Raw genomic sequence first — 14270 nt, 5'->3', positions numbered from 1 at the left:
AAACTAGAAATTTTAACTGAAGTTATCCAGATATTCTTGTTTTTACATATTTACACAGATGAATGAAGCCAAGTGAACTTTTACCCTCTTCATTTAAACCATACTTTTTATTTTACGATAATTTTCTGGGACTTTAATCATATTTGGACAGTTTTGTCCTATGAAACCCCACTTTTCCCATTAGTTGTGCTATGAGGGAATAATGAAGTCTGTCTGAGTTTATAGACAGAAGTTTTTCCTAAATTATATTGTGAGAGAAATTAATTGACAACTATTGCATAGTCCCCAAACATTTAAAGTAATCCAGACACTAGAAATATTAATCTCAGATTAAATCATATTTATCTAACAAAATAGAAAGATGAAGGCAATCATATATAAATATAGCCAGTATGGTTACAGTGCCATTAAAGATGCTCCAAATTTTGACCAAAATGTGGATTACCTTGCAACAAAGAGAAAAGGAATAAATATATGAAAGTGAGGTTTAAGATTAGGAGGACAAGCAAAAGCTAGGAAGGAATGTTCCAATAATATAATAACACAAATTTTTCCTTTGGAATCCTTTTTTTTAAAAAAAATCATATGGCATAGCAGTTTGGTATTCATGCTGCTTTTTTCTTGCTGGGAAATCCTTGTGAGGTCCAGCAGCCAGATGTATAGACTATTTAGCCCTGACAAGTCATGTTGCCCGGGGTGCACCATTAGGAAGCTAGTCTATACTGCACCGAGTTGGGCTGAGAGAGATGGACTGGCCCAAGGTCACCCAGCCAGCTTTCATGCCTAAGGCAGGACTAGAACTCACAGACTCCTGGTTTCTAGCCCAGCACCTTAGTAGACCAAACTGGCTCTCGGAATCCATGATGATCCATGAAGATGCACTGATCCCCCATCAAACCATTGACACACACACACACACTCCAAAACCAGACAAATTATTAATTTTTCTTTAAAACGTTTTCTGCTTTTTTCACTGAAAACAGAAACCAAACAGAAAAAAAAAATACAGACCATTATAAAGAAAAAAGCCAAAAATTTACTAAAAAAGGGATTTAAAATGTAGGGCATATATTCACAGATACATATGCATATATAAAAGTTCTGCATAAGTATTTCAATAAAGTGATTGATTATGTGCCATCAGGTCAATGTTGACAGTTAGCAACCACATAGATAGACCTTTTCCAGGATGATCTGTCCCCATCCTGGCCCTTTAGGTCTGTCATCCTTTTTTCTCATATTCTACCTTTCTCAACATTATGGACTTCTCAATAGAGCTAAATCTTCACATAATGTGCTCAAAATATGGTAATATGTGCCTGGTCATTTGTGCTTCAAGTGAGAAGTCTGGATTGTTATATGTCCATTTGTTTGATTTCTTGCTATCCATGGTATCTTGAGGAGTTTTTTCCAACACCAAAATTCAAAAGTGTCAATACTCTTTCTATTCTGCTGCTAAGTCCAGCTTTTGCTTCCATAGATTGACTGGGAAAACCACAGCCTGCAAGACTCTGATCTTTGTAGGTTTCTTCTCCAAGGCCTTCATTGCTACCCTACAAAGTGCTGGTCTGCAGTGCATTTCTTGCCTGCTGGTTCCTTTACTGTTGATGGCTGATCCTATAAGACTGAAGCCATCCACCAGTTCAATAAACTTCATTGTCAGTTCTAAGGCTGGTTGTTCCATCTGTTGTCATTACTTTGGTCTTCTTTATATTTAATCATCTACCTATTTTTTCACTGTGCTCCTTGACTTTCATTAACAGACCTTCTTGATGGTTTGCATTTTCAGTTATCAAATTCAATGAATGGACATAATAAATGATATGTTCATAAGTTGCTTATAACATCAACTCTCCAGACCACTCAGAGGCATCTGGCATAATTCAATAGACTAAACAAAGAAAAAGTACCTGACCTATTCAACAAGGCACCCACCAACCCCTCTAATCCCCGCTTCCCTTTAATTTCTCCCATGGGTTCCTACTTATGGTTGTGGCTACTCTTGTGTTGATTTATTATGTTATGTGTTTCTTTTAATATCTTGTAATATTCAGTGATTCCAGTTTTTGAGGAGAAAACCAGGGAATAAATGATCTCAATTACCACCATTAATAAAATGGATTATATCTGTTGCTTTACAGTTCATACTGCTTGCTTACAGCCCCTCTGTATTGTGCTGGCTTGCTATCAAGTACATGAAGAATGAGTGAGAAAACATTCTGTGAATTAAGCTGTTTCTAACAGGGTCACTGAAACGGTGTCTTTCAGATGGAACATAAAAAGGACAATATGAAGGCAAGCACTATAATCGGAATTACATTTCGAGGTCTACTTCACCAATTTCAGAGCCACCTAAGGCTGTTAGCTGCCATTCACTTCTTTCCAGAGATGAAGAGTTCTTCAAAAGAAGGTTGATTAAGGGAATTTATTCATGAAGGGCTTGAAAGCCTTTGCCAATGTGATTTTCATACAAGATCCTGCAAAGAAGCAGGTTTCTCTAGTTGAAATATTTTGTGTCATATATTGACCTGGTGTGTAATACATTTGCTAGCATACCTGGATAATTAGCATTTGAACATGCTTGTGAATTAGCGTATTCTAATATGTGGGCTTTTGTTTTTTGTTTACTTTATGAATGATGAAACCTTTATTTACTATGTCTTCCTGCATATATACTTATTTTTAAACAGCCTATCCAGGTGTGCTGCACCTGGCATTATAGGAACTGAAGTCCAATGTTTGGAGAGAACCAGACTGGAGAAGGTTGAAATACACTTCCTGTTTAATCAGATGGATGGTAAGGGAGCAATGATTATTTACCTTTCTGATTTACTTTTATAACTGCTTAGGAACATATCTGTTTATGGTGAATGTAATCCTGAATGCTTATCACATCAATAAAAACAAAATTAACATTTGATATTTTATACTCTGGTAATTACTACATTAACTCTACATCAGAAATATCTCTCCACATTTTTATTTGTTTGTTCCATTGGTTTCCAGACGTTCATAGTCATCTTCATTATTTTCTAGGTAGCTACTTCAGTAAGTGGAGAGGCTCAACTTGAGAAATTAAACTGCATTGTGCATCTTTAGATCATTCTCAGGGAGTTCTTGTGTCAATGATGTTGAGAAGAAGGCAATCTTGCATCTCTTGCATTTTCTTATCTGTTTCTGATGTTTTCTAAGGCGGAACATAATATGTCTTGAAACACAAAACATAAACAACTTGGTTTAGACAGGGCAATTTGCAGTTCCAGTTGGTATTGGCCATGTATGTTGCAGCTAGCACTGTCACAGAGATAACACGCTGAAGAAAGAAGAAAGAAAGAGAGCAATTCATGCTTAGGAACAAACCTAGTGTGAATGAATCCTTAAAAATATGACTTTTGTTCTCAGAAAGTGAGAAGGAAGATTACCCTGAAGTTATCACACAGCCTCATCTTATGTGCCTAACAGAACAGAATCTGAGTTATGATTACATAAATCTCCACTTCAAATTTATTACCACAATTTATCAGCTCATGTTGCTGAATGGCCAAGTAGTTAATTTTAAAATGAAGTGGTGCTATTTTCATTAATAGCCCTGTGCTAACTACCTATCAAAACACTCAGAGGCAATTAATACCATGTTGCCGAAGTATTGAACCAATAAATATCCACCGCACTGGCTTGTCTTTGGCAGATAAAAGGCATTAGACTAACCTACTCCCTTAATAATGCTCTCCCATTCCCTTTTGTCTCATATCACCAGAAACATTTATATTTTAAGGAAGATATTAAATAGCCCAATAAGCTCATAACATGAATTTAAAATGCTGATTTTTTTTAATGACATCCAAGGGATCCCTTCAGAATATCACCACAATTTCAATAGGCTGGAAATACAAAACACATACAAAAATATTAGGTTACTCAAAAGTTCTTCCACTGAATTGTATAATAGCTGATTGAAATACACTATTAGCTTGAAAATAAAATAAAATAAAATCTGGAAGGCATAGCTAAAAATGAAAAATTGCCTTTACACCAAGATGTTGTCTCCATATTCTCCATATTCTCTCAGCTTCTCTGGCTGTGAATTTACTCAGAATCACAAGGTCAACCAAAGCGTAAGTTTTCAACGGCAGCAGGAAAGCAAGGCTAACATCTGCCAGAATAGAATCATATGGTGAAAACAAAACTTGGGAACCTGTACAGAAACTGCAACAGGCCCACCAAAATAAATCTTAGAATTTCCTGGGAGACTTAAGCTTTCACCATGCAGAGGAAAAAGAGCTGCTGCAACCAACACTGGAAAATAAACTTATTCCAGAGGAAGACTGAAGAGGTACTTGACACCAAGAGAGTCCAAGTGGGGTCACATGACCTTCATTATGCACTGAAAACCTTGGCCAGGTGGTTCTCACACTTGGAGTAGGGTACTCCTCTCCAGAGATTCATTTTGATGTGAATGACAGAAGATCACAAACATGGAAAAAGAAGCTATCCGTGTGGATGAGAATGGCCTGAAGTAAATTAGAGACTGTTGGAAGGCAGATACTCAAGATTCACAGACAAATTTACTCAACAATTCTAGGATGGGGTCATCTTAGCTTTGATAAGTCATTCCTTTTGAGTGACAGAAGTAATGCTTTAGCTCTTCTAAGAAGATTCCAGCGAGACTTCCCAGACAGAGTCTGGAACAAAACTCCTTAGTTTTCACAATTAAAATTATATACTGTATATATATTCTCTCTCTCTCTCTCTCTGTGTATAGATATATCTCCAAAGGTTTAAACCATAGTAAGTAGAACATAAGCACTGAAGATTAAAAATGGGTGGGCATCCAACCAGGGCTGTATGATGCAGCACCACTTTGCTCTGTGGAGCTGCCAGGAGTAAAGTGGCACCATGACATGGAAAAGCAAAGTTCCGATTAAAGCACTTAAATTAGGTGCATTGCTCCCTCTGGGTGTAAATGTGTTCTGCATATACATGGAGACAGTCAAAGGTGACAACAGAAGGCTTCACCTTATGGAGCCACATCACAAGGACTTTTCAACAGTGGCTGGCCAAAGAGGTGTTCCACCGATGCACACCTTTGAAATTTTACAAAACCTATTGGTGACCTGGTAAATTTTGCCACTTCTGGCTGTCAGGTGATACAGTCAGAACAGCAGTCCTGTATACCCGCTTACCTGATACCAAGTTCTACTCAACATAGTGGAATTCAATCATATAAGGATTGCTCAGTAAGATCCTTAAGGGTTAGCATGCTGGCTGGATAATTCTGGGAGATGAAGTCCACACACCTTAAAGTTGCTGAGGTTGAGCAACACTGCTTTGGGGAATCACAATGTGACAGGAAAGTTACTTATTGAGTTACTTGCAGTATCCATCTACAAAAAATCACAAGTCTGGTACACTTTTTCCAACTAACAAAATGTTATTCTAGAGCATAGGCTTTCGTGAGCAGCTGCTAACATAAATTTGTTGGAAAAGGTGCTACCGGACTCCTGATTTTTTGCTACCTGAGACTAACCCAGTTCTCCTCTGACAATATTTACATATTTACAGCGAAGAACCAGTAGTGTGTTCTCCTCCACTGGGGAGAGAGTGGGTCAACCGAGAACCTGAACCATACAGGTCAGTATCCGAAGAACAGACAAAGAAAAGAAATAGAAACTTGGAGTCCTCTGCTAACTCTCTCCACATTGATCATCCCTAGCGGTCAATAGATTTGTAGCGGCAAAAAAATGGCCGTGAAAAAAGAGATGCACTCTTTCTCCACTGTCTTCGTATAGCAAACATTAAACTTTGGTGCTATCATTGGGCTCCTCATGCATTCCCCAATGAGCATCTCTTAAGGGAAGGGTCCAGTTGCTTGCTGAGCTGAAGACACAACATGGCAGCTGCTCTTTCTCCATTCTTTTGTTCTTACCTGGGTTACTCTCCTGTTCCTGTTAACATCCCAACTTGGTATTTCATAAGAGGAGAAGAGAGAGATATTCACCTACTTAATTTATCAGGAAAGGAAAGAGGTAGAGTTGTCACTGTACCTATTTAATAAGTGGTCCCCAGACAGCATTTGGCATTTGTCATGCTCCAGCCCTCCATTTGATAAAAGGAGGGGCTTCTTTAGAAGAGATGGTGTAATGCTGGCCAGCATGGAATATAACAGAAGGTCCAGATGCAGTCATATTCTAGGTTTTTCCCTCCCATATCCTTCCTCTACTAATTCATTTTTTTTCCTCCACAGAATAATCCTTCAACAGGAAAAGATGGAGCAGGTATCCATTGGTGTTTGACTGAGGGCTCATCCACGCCGCCTAGTTGCCCTGTTGACCCAGCAACTCTTTTGGGAAAGCAGAAACAGACATCAGCCTTTACTCCCCTCTCGTCTGCCACTAATGTGAACTCCAGGGCATTTTCCTGAAGTGGTCTGAAAGAAGCCTGCTTCTCTTTCTATACTGTTGCCTCAGATACTCTTGTCTATTCAAGCCAAAACTATCAGGCTCACTCCAGCAGTTCACTGGATACTTTGCAGAGGAAGAAGCATCCTCTCAAATGGAATCATCATTGCCTTTACCATCAGCAATAAAGCGGCAGGGTAGCTACTGTAGATGTCCTGCCTGGTCTGCAGGAGGTTGTTTGTTTGTTTGTTTGTTTGTTTATTAAACAGATTTATAAGGCCGCTTATAAATAAAGAGTCACACGGTGACTCCAGGCGGCTTACAGAATTAAGAACCATAAAAACACAATAAAAACACAATGTGGTTTTTGGTTTGAAACACAGCAGAATAATAATAATAATTTTTCTTTCAGCTACCTTCTTTCTCTAGCTATTGGAAGGCATGTATAACTTACTAACTAAAGCCAGCCAGCCCTCACCTAGGTAGGTATAGCTAGCCAGGTAGCCGAAGGAAAGAAAATAGTACAGAAAACTTCAGTTTATGCCCATTTCTAACTAGCAACCTCTTAGGCAGTAGGACACATTTGACTACTTTGACCAATAGTAAAGATGAGGTCTAGAAATTATTACAGTACAAATTAGCTGATAGGAAAGGAATTTTACAAGTGGTTGCTCTGCTTGCAGATATATGCTTTTTGATGCATTAATTTTGTATAAATATACTCTATTTTGTGTGTGTGTTTGTATATATGTACATTTATTGCACAAATGTACAATCATATATGCACACTAAGACCCACCTGAAGGAAGGAAAGCAACTGGCTCTTGCATTCCTAAAACAGAAAGGTAGGAGGGCTCTGTAGCAGAAGTTTCATACACCCCTTTGGGGGCATTATAATAGCATCTTTAATGCTTTTCTTTTTCTTTCATGGATTTTATTTATATTCCTTTGCTTTGGAAGCTCAAAGGTTTCTCTTCCCACAATGAGTTCTAAGAATAGGCCAGACTGAGAGCTAGAGACTGGCTCAGGGTCAACCAATGAGCTTCAATGTCTGAAGGTGACCTTAAACCTGAGCCTTCCAGGTCCTAGGACCTATGGCCTCCAACTGTTTTCTGGTAAGTTTTTCCTTCCAGATCCCTTATGATCCTGGTTGCTTTCTTCTGAACATGTTTCAGTTTGTCAGCATCCTTCCTGAGTGAAGGGCTTAGAACTGGGTGCCAAAGTCTAACTGCAGTCTGAACAATGCAAAATAAAGAAATGATAACTTATCTTGATCTTGAAATAGCATAGTGGGGCAAAATACCGTTCTGAATGGAGAATTGGTAGCCTAGGGCAGTGAAAATTATGCTTCTTGATGGAACATTTTTGCAAGAATTATCAGTCCAAGACTTACTTATACATGGTCCAAGACAATAAAAGCTGATAAAGGGAACAAACCATCATAATAATCTTGGGCATTGATGCCAGAAATAGTGAGAGCCAATGCTATCGGTAGGAGTTACAGGTCTACTTCACAAGATCCTAAGATCTTTCTGAGAGTGTTCTTCTACTTGGGGAAAAGAAGTACCATAGCAATGATCCTCACATTCTCCATAATTCAACAACTGATGCTTAACTGCTCTGAACAAGGGTGAGGGCAACCATGTGTTTAGGAAGCTGTGCCAGGAGAAAGAGAAACTGTTTTTCCTCAGAAATGTTCTTTTCCTTATGCTTTGGCATCAAGACATGATAAAACCATTTCCTAAATCGCTATCTACAACACTGATTCTCCTCAGCAAAAGCCAATGAAATCAAATTCAAATAGTGGTGTAACAATCTGGACATTAGTAATATCAGAGTTCTGTTAATTAAGCTGGATACTCTAAGAGCTGAAGAAAAAAATGATATCATCCTTGATAGAGAATTTGGTTGAGCAACATGGGGTATTCTCTAGAACCGAAGACTGCTCCAGTTTAGAAAGCTGGTGTTTTCTAAGGATGGTAACTCCAGATGCTCCAGCCAGCATGGCTAATGACCAACATTAATGGAAGTTATAGTTAATAATATGTAAATATTTGCAGAGTGAGTCCGGCTGAATGGGAGAATAGTTCGATTATCAGAGTTCAACACTTGCTTTCAAGACCCATTCCAGATAAAAAGTGTGAGACTATTCATAAACAACACCAAACAAAAATAAAAAACCCACTGCAGTAATTCTGATCATTAAACAGGATGAATGCTCCTGTCATAAGAAGTATACAGAGTGAAGAGACAGTGCTGTTATATAATTGTAAGAAGTTATCCTGGTTTAATGTAAGCAGAGATGCCCTTTTCCAATAACTGGTTGATGCTCTGACTATTTATGTGAGCCTTGCTCTACATCTTTTGGAAAAGAAAGGAAAGAGGAAATGTTGCTTGTATTTGAGGTGGAATAGGACAGGAGGTTTTCTCTGCTCTCTTTTTCTGGCAAATAGAAAAGAAGCAAAGAATTGGCTCCTAATCTTGTTCTGAGACATAGCAGGATGGAAAGTGCATCCCTGGACCTTTACCTTCTGGTTTTATCATGTGCAGTTACTTTCTATGAGTATAAAGAGTTAATTGTATACTTAATAGGAAACCCAATCCAATCCAATCCAATCCAATCCAATCCAATCTAATCTAATCTAATCTAATCTACCATTTCTGGAGTACTCATCCACTAAATGTGACAGTTAACTGTTCCTATTTATAAGCATTGTAGTTTTCTGTACATGGGTATCCAAATGTCTGGCTTGTTAAACATTAAACTCTATAGTTACATTTTGTAATTCAAAAGGAAGGAAATCCGAATGGATAGCCAATCTGAAAAATGAGTGACTGTATTTCTGTTTTCAGATATGGGGGCTTGAATGAAATTATCTAATAGGACAGAGGGAACAACACACAGTTTCTTCTGATTCTTGGCTGGCCTCATTCATCACAGAGCAAACTGCTGAGCAAGTTCCTAATTTTAATCTTATCTTAGCCATTGCAATTGGAGCCCATGGCTATCTGTAGTGAAATGTGGGGATGATTTGTTCCTGACTGTAAATAGAAATAAAATGAAATGAAACTGCAAGTGTGCAAAGGGGAGGGAAGAGGATATCATTGAAGGCATTTTTTCAACAGTGTACATACTGTAGAATGATAAAAACCTCCCCATTGCCTGGGAGAGAAATGTTAACATCTCAGTGGCTTTCTTCTGTACTTTGCAGTGACTGGGAATTTCTCACCTTAGAAGAACATAGTTCTAAAATGAAAGGGAGTCTGTTCCAACCAAATGATGCTAATGGTAAAATCTGGAAGAGAATAGTGAAATGATTATGATGTGTAGGTTAAGGACAGCCATAGAATCATAGAGCATGAAGGTTGGAAGTGAGGTTGGACATCATCTAGCCCAGCAACCTGCCCAGGGCAGAGATCCATTAATACAGCATTGCTGACAGAGATGCCGCTTAATTCTGTTCTGTCACCGGTGTGTGGCTGTATGGTTTATATGCTATGTGTCCCGGTATAGATCATGTCAACTGTACGCTTGCCCATTTATGCAATTTATTCAAACTGCAATTTTGAATCTTATCGAGGATTTAGATGATCTAAATATGGCTGGAGAGGGTGGAGAAAATACAGAGCTGAAAGAATGGTCAGAAGCAGAGATTGCAAGATGTGTACGTTGAGGCAAATGCAAATTCTTATTGGTGAAGATCCCACCAGAGGAATTTCATTCTTTTATAGAAAACCTGTTTCTCTACTGGGCTTTTGTTTCTAGAAGGTGTGCGTTTGTGTTTGTGTTTGTGTGTGTGTGTGTGTGTGTGTGTGTATGTGTATGTATATATATGTGTGTGTGTATTTATATATATATATATATATATTACTGAAAATTAAACATATCATGATCCAATTTAGAGATGTGTGCCTGGGAGGACCAGGGTGAACACAGTGCTCCTAGGCTCAATTATTCACTATTCCATACGATGAAGTAGATTTTTAAGCAGTTTTTCTTATATGGATCCTTTCCTTCTATGAAGATGCAATGAGAAGCATTCAATTTAAATTAATTTCCCATTGAAGGTTTCCAATTACTTAGCTGTGTTGGTCATTTCTAAAGATGGATGGGCACATAGATCTATCTGAATTAGTTCTGATTCACCAAAGTTTCTATTAACCGAAAAAGTGATTATTTTTTCTGGTGTCCCAAGACTTTCCATAATTTTCCATAATTCCATAATCTAGCATATATGAACTCAATTATTGTGGTTAGTAAACCATGGTTTAGAACCAGTTTGGGGTGATGGTGAAGCTGCTGGACTAGAAACTGGAAAATCATGAGTTCTAGTTCTCCCTTAGCCATGGATGCTGGCTGGGGGACTTCGGGCCAGTTACTTTCTCTCAGCCCAACCCACCTCACAGAGTTGCTGTTTGGGAAAAATAGAGGGCAGGAGTATTATGTACATCAATTTGATTTGTACAAAATAAATTGGGATATACATTTTTTTTTAAAAAGCTGTCCATACTGTTAAACCAGATTGCTACAGGTTATTCAACAAGCCACGGTTAAACAAAGCCAGAGTTTATGCACTGTACTAAGCTATAAATATATTTGATTTGGGTTGGGTTTTCAGCCATTGCATGTGTACAAATATAGTCAGTTAATAAAATGGGAGCTAATACTCTTGCCCATCTTGATTCTATTACATTCTTACTGTATTTATTGTATTTATAACTGTTTGGCTTTTTAATTCTATTTTATTGTAAACTGCCCAGAGTCCCTCCTTGGGAGGGAGATGGGCGGTGATAAAATTTGATAAATAAATAAATAAAATTCTATTCTTTGGTTTTGAGGGACACTTTCCTAGAAGTGTCCTCAGCAATTGCCAGCAATGTCAACATGATGAGTGTAACTGTGCGACACATGTTAAAAAGAGGTGAGGTTCTGATCATCCAGTTATGCCTACCATTTTGACATCATTGACTCTCATTGCAGACACCCCTGCTCCCTAAGTCATAATTTCCCAGACCTTCAAATCTTGAATGTGTTGCAGTTCTATGAACTAAAGTTGATCCTTTCTCTGCTCTGGAATCTCACAGGTTATCAGTGGCAAGTTAAGGTTAGCTTAGAAATCAGACCTAAATGAATGGTTACAGCCACCTGCTCTGTTCTTGAAGATCCGCTGATGCAATTCCCTGAGTACCTTTGCCAAGGCTAGTACATTACATAGACACTGACATATTTTTAAAGGCAGATTCAGTTGTTCTGACTGGTTTAGATTTTTAAAATGTTAGTTCTCAGCTATATCTCTGACGTTCATCATGAGATTAAAGAAACATGTAACTATATGGAAGCTTTAAACTTTGAAGATTCCATTTTTAGTTAAAGGTTCTATGATTCTGGTACCAGACAGCATTACTCAGTTCTCATCCCTCCAAATCGGACATAGAGCACTTGTTCCCACAGTGTTGGCTTCTATCCCTAGAATGACCTTCTGAGGTCAGAAATCTTAATTCTGAGAAGCTACCTTGAAGAAACTTAATTTCAGGAGAAACCACAATAGAATGATTTATATTTCAAGATAGCTTTCCTTTAGTTCCCATAAATTACAGCAACTAGTTCCTGATTCAGGACAAAAAAAGTACTAAATAGTAAATATCCATTAGGGAAGCCCTTCCATGTGTGGGAGCCAAAAATGTAAATGATCATTTGTAAATAATGTTTACACAAATGTCAGGACAATGAAAGTGCCATTAACAAATCAATGCCAAATTTCTATGGAATTAAGAGAGGGAAGATTGATCGCAAATACTATAACTGCCTTGATTCCACATAGAAATGAAACAGTTAAGCTGAACCCTGAAGGCCAGTCAAGGTTATCATTCCCTTCAGTGGAAGAAAGCCTTCTCTCATTGGCTGCTGGAGATCCTGCCATAATACAGTAGCAGAGAATTTAAAAGGGAAAATGCTTTTCATCATTCAGGCAAATGATCGCAGACAGTTACAGCAGGTACAAAATGGAATAAAGGTTTTCCTAATCCAGATAATCATATAATCTTCATGAAGGACTGACAAGTGTGTGCTACTTTACAAAGGGGAATGACTGTTTACCATTGCTTGTGCAGTGAATACTAACGTATTACCTGAATGGGGCTAAGACACCACCATCTTCTATACAATGGACATTATCCATGATCTTGTTATCTGTGGTTTTATGTACCTGTGCTTGGGAAATGCGGCTGCGCGAGCAGTTATTGGTGCCCCAAGATTGGCACATGACACCACTGCTGCGCGAGCTGCACTGGGTACCAGTCTGCTTCTCAGTCCAATTCAAGGTGTTGGTTATCACCTTTAAAGCCCTACATGGCATGGGGCCAGGTTACCTGTGGGACTGCCTCATCCCCCCAACATCGACCCATCCCACCTGGTCATGCAGAGAGGGCATGCTACAAGCTCCGCCGGTAAGAGAATTCCACCTGGCGGGGTCCAGGAGGCGGGCCTTCTCTGCAGTGGCGCCCACCCTCTGGAACATTCTGCCCCTGGAGGTGAGACAGGCCCATTCACTCCTGGACTTCTGGAAGAACCTGAAAACCTGGTTCTGCCACTCGCTTGGGGTGGGAGGGCACCAGTTCAACTTGAGGCTAATATCATAGATCTCTCCCCAACAAATAAGATCTGTGTTGCTTGGATTTTATATTTTATATCTATTTTATTTTTTACTGATCTATTCATATTGTAATTTATGTTTTAATTGTGATTTTATTGTAAACACCGAGTTCCCTTTTCCGGAGAGATGGGCAGTGATAGAGATTTGAAAAATAAATAAAATAAATATAAACTCATCATCCATGGTTTAAGTTTTTGTGTATCAGCAGGTTTTGGTGTGTGGTTCTATTTTTCTGCTTTTTTGTTCATATGCAGAAGCATGCATCTTGCCCTCACTTCCAAATTTCCCAGTGATCCCAGTAATCTGCAAGTCTCACCTTGGTATTTTGTCCTACACATTACTTCCTCTACAGTACAAATACATAATAAAATACAGTGGAAGAGAAGATCTGAGGTGGCCAAGGCACACCTTATTTCTGATTTTTCCTACTATTTCTGGTGAGTTTGGATTATTTTTCAGTCATTTTCTGTAGCTCTGGGGCTTACTCTCCCAATTCCTACAGGTCTTATTCACCATTTCTGTTGTCCACTAGAATGTTCTACACTATGGTTGTATAGTAGAATATAACTCCTGCAAATAACAAAATCCACCTGTATTCAGCTAACTTTTCAGAATCCGAGAATCTGTCACAGCATTATAGACTGTATCTTGAGATAGCAGTGTTATCTGATTCTCTGAACTTGAACTAGTTGAACCTAATAACATTTGGGAGGTGAATTAATTTATTTATTTGGGTTTGAGGCATTGCTTGATGCATTCTGTTCAAGTAGTCTAGTGCTCTTAATGCTGTAGGGCAGACATTGTAGGAGAGCCATATTAGTCAGTGGTGGCAAAAATCACGAATCTGGTTGCACTTTTTGTGACTAACACATTTTATTAAAAGGCATAAACTTTTGAGAGCTGCAGTTCACTTCATCAGATGCATTGAGTGGCTAGACTGATGTAGAGTTTCCATCAGTCTAGCCATTCTGTATCAAAAAAAGTGCAACCACATTCCTGATTTTTTGCTGTAGGGTAGAAGCCCTGGATCTGCCATTATAGCTAGAACATTCAGATAAAAGATTATGATATATCTGTGAAGTGACAGCAATGATCCAACAATACTTTCACTGTTTTTTCTCATCACAGTATCCTAAGCTAGTTTTTGGCTATAGTATTAAAATCTCAGCAGGCCATAATTCTGCATATACACAGAGATACTTGCATGCATGTCATAAAC

General features: G+C 38.5%; 1 protein-coding gene across 1 annotated transcript in view; it reads left to right on the top strand.

Moving 5' to 3' along the window:
* The window catches only part of TM2D1 (TM2 domain containing 1), a 310656-nt gene that overhangs the window by 71210 nt on the left and 225176 nt on the right, over positions 1-14270 (top strand). The gene's annotated exons all lie outside the window — the stretch shown is intronic.

The sequence above is a fragment of the Candoia aspera genome, chromosome 3 (assembly GCF_035149785.1).
Source record: "Candoia aspera isolate rCanAsp1 chromosome 3, rCanAsp1.hap2, whole genome shotgun sequence".
NCBI lineage: Eukaryota > Metazoa > Chordata > Lepidosauria > Squamata > Boidae > Candoia > Candoia aspera.
This window is presented reverse-complemented; position numbering and strand designations above follow the sequence as displayed.